Raw genomic sequence first — 3,636 nt, forward strand, 5'->3', positions numbered from 1 at the left:
AAAGCTAGATGAAAAGCATGACATAGTTTTAAAAATAGTAACCTCATATAAATATTCTAGAAAATTTTAAAATGTAGATGGATGATATTTTTTAAATAGTAAGCTATGCGTATTTTTACATATATATGCAAAACATCGTACAATTCAAATGTATTTTAAATCTCAATCTATTTCAGGGTCACAGTGTTTTGATTAGTAACTATCAAACCCAGCCCAGAGAAATTTAAAAGAATTGGTTTAGCTGGGGGTGGTGTCTCACATCTCTAATCCCAGTACTTTGGAAAGCCAAGGCTGGAGGATCAGTTGGACCCAAAATTTCAAGGCCAGCCTAAGCAACATAGTGAGACCCTGTTTCTCCAAAAACAAAAATGTTTAAAAAAAAATAGCCAGGCATAGTGGGGTGTACCTGTAGTCCCAGCTACTCAGGAAACAGAGATAGGAGAATCACTTGAGCTCAGGAGGTGAAGGCTGCAGTGTTGCCCATCACTGCACTCCAGCATGGGCAACACAGTGAGAATCTATCTCAAAAATAAAATAAAATAAAATAAAGAATTGGTTTAACTTTCCAGATTTACAGATATTTCTGATAGGTATTTGGATTGAACTTGGTTAAAGAAGAAATTGTTAAAGAAGACCAGGGATACAGACACAGCAATCCAGCAGCAGCGAAAGTAAAAATGTTTGGAGCTAGACAGATAAGAACTGGAATTCTAGCTCCTATACTTACCAGCTGTAATATTTTAGACATGTTACTTAACCATTCTAAACCTCTATTTTCTTTACCTGTAAAATAGAAGTGAAAACACCTGAGTCACTGGGTTGTTTTAAGGATTAAATTAGATATCATTTGTAAACTTGTAACCCAGAGTCTGAGCCATAGCAAGTGGCAGGAAATGGGCACTTCCATCACTTTGCATACATACTTCCCATGAACTCTCTTACTGGAAGATATTCCCAGATGCCTGCTATATTCTGTGAGCTCTAACCCTAGAAAAATAAAATATCTTCTTTTATGGTAGTTTCATTTTCTTTATCAAGGTTAAGTTTCATTCATATTTTGCCACCATACTAAAATATTCCCAGTTTAAGAATGTTTCTTCTACACAGTTCTTGGCCTCCTACCACTCAATAGTATTATAGTTCTTTACGAGATAAGGTACTTGATTCCATTCATTTCTTAAATTTCCTTTTTTTTCAAGAAACATCATGCATAATATGTACCTAGCAGGAGGGATCCCATGATCACAAAGGTGGTTTTCTCAGAGTGAGACTTAACCATTGTCTCCGAGGTGCTGATTCCTGATATTTCCCCAAATGTGAGACGCTCGACTGCATACTTTATGGTAGTGGGGGCCTGAGTTTGCACTCTCCCCTAATGTTTTTGATATTAAAAAAAGAAACTTCATGTCCTCAAATCTTTGGGGATTTCTAAAATATCTATTTACTAATTGCATGCTATTATTTTTATTCAAAACCTTTCAGACAAAGATTGATTGAGGAAGTTAACTTTTTCTGGGATAATGTTAGGTTATCTTGACCTTGAATTCAACTTCAGCTAATTTGTTTCCTTTTTTTTTTTTTCCTTTACTACAGAGTCTTATCATTAATCCCATATCCCATTAAAAACTGCTTTGATCCCCAGTCAGCCTGCCTAATCTAATGTTTCGGAAAAGATATTCTGCTCTCTGTTCTGGAAGACTTATTTTCCTACATTTGGTCAGAAAAAAAAAAAAATGTCAAAGGTTTGAGAGATTGAGAAAAATGCTGAATGAAACCCTAGGTCCACATTGTGGTTCTGACAGTCTGGTTATTCTTTGGGTGTCAGCATTTTTTGCTGACTCCTCCCTGCATTTCACCCTTGGTTCACTGTCTTTGAAAAAGTAATCGGTGCCATGAGCAAGGCTCACTGTGTTGGATTTTGACCTTTGGGAAAGAGTTTTGTTATCTAGTCTTGGACATGGAGTTGTCGACTTTTGAAAAATCATCTTAAATGGGAGTGAGCATTTCTGACCCTTAGGAAGGAAAAACAACTTTAGATATCTTGGTAAATGGGAACAAGCATAAGGTTGAGATGAAGGAGGAATGCTTCCCTGAACACAGTGCAGATTGTTTCTGCCGGCAATCACTGGTGGTGGCTCCAGCTGAGCAGGATGGGGCAGGGGTGGAGGATCACCCTCGTGCCACTACCACAGGCGTGCCTTCTGATACATGCAGCTCTTTCTGCAACAGCTAATCCTCTTCATCTGGACTCTTCAGCCTGATTCATGGCCCTCTTTTCTGTCTCATTTCTGAAAAGTGTTGGCAATGATATAGCAGAGAATGAAAGTCGCTGAAATCTCATTGGGGTTCTAAATAGAAAGTGGCAGAAAAAACTGTGAGGCCTTGAACAAATCATTTCCTTTTCTTGACATCAGTTTTTTTTAAAAATATAATGACTGGCTGGAAAAAAAAAAAAAAAAAGCATGAACTTTAAGAGCCTTCCAGCTCTGGCATTCTTTCCTTTTTAAACATTTCTTTTTCTGAAGACCTCAAGCACATTGTATTTGTAATTGTTATTTTTAAGCTATATACACGCGGCACACAAACATATACAGTTTAAATCTCTCTGTTAGTGAACTGTGCAACCAGTGCCAAATGTAAGATAGCCTTCACATTTGATGGGATATGCCTTTACTACTCCAGACCCTCAGTTAACAGTGATGAACATTGCAGTTGCAATCCAAGAGCATAAAGATCACTCCAACAACAGTCTAAAATGGCAGACTGCTGGGCATTTAGCAGCATCTGCTTTATAAATTACGTTTATGTGGTGTTCTCAGAACGGTTCCCATTGTTATTTACTCCTCGGTGTTCGGTGCTAAACATCAAAAGAACCAGAGCACCAAAATGTCAAGTACAGGGAGGAAATGTTTCAAGAGAATTTATTTTTGTACCAATTTAACTTTTCTCTGAATTTCAAGAACAAGGGTGTGGACTGACATCGGACCATTCTGTCAAATGGGATTCATCCCAGTTCTAATTACTACTCCCTTTTACAGGCCCAAGACGCCATTCGATGCTTGGCACATGGAAGTTACTGGCTGGACACATTGTACTAAACAAATAAATCTCCCTAATTACAAATGATTAAAAAGAAAAATAAAACCTGCAGTACAACTCTGAAATTTGTATTACTTTATCTTGAGGTGTGAAGGATTTGAGAGAAGAAAGAGGAGCTGAGGTTTTGTTTATGACACTTTTAGGGTGTATTTCTTTCAAAGAACTTAGAATGCCAGCAGCTTTGTCTGGAGTAGTTACTTGTGCACAGTTTTTTGTTTTTGTTTTTGTTTTTCTTTTGCAATCTCCTCTTCTCATTTTTTTCAATGGAAAACAGCTGAAGAATAGTTTTATTAGTTCTGGACATATGAGTGGTAGTTTCTGGAGCAGCTGTTTTCACAACCTATTCCAAGCAAGATGTCTTTTTTAAAGTCGCTTGCTTCTTTTCCGCTTACTAATTACAATATTAGTCTTTCTCTTTGTTAGTTCTCTGTTTTCTTTTAGTCTCATTATTTATCATTTTAATCTTATAATAGGGAAAAGAAAAACTAAACATTTGCAACTTTATATCTGTGGAAACTACTATGTGCAGAGAGGTAG

The 3,636-nt window shown here is 36.9% G+C and overlaps 1 non-coding gene across 1 annotated transcript; it reads left to right on the top strand.

Annotated features, from left to right (window-relative positions):
* Positions 1-1,213: 1,213 nt before the first annotated feature.
* Positions 1,214-1,375, top strand: LOC112627309. The gene has a single exon (XR_003120146.1). It is a non-coding gene; the product is annotated as a U1 spliceosomal RNA (small nuclear RNA).
* Positions 1,376-3,636: the final 2,261 nt, after the last annotated feature.

Source organism: Theropithecus gelada, chromosome 6 (genome assembly GCF_003255815.1).
Source record: "Theropithecus gelada isolate Dixy chromosome 6, Tgel_1.0, whole genome shotgun sequence".
NCBI classification, from domain to species: Eukaryota; Metazoa; Chordata; class Mammalia; order Primates; family Cercopithecidae; genus Theropithecus; species Theropithecus gelada.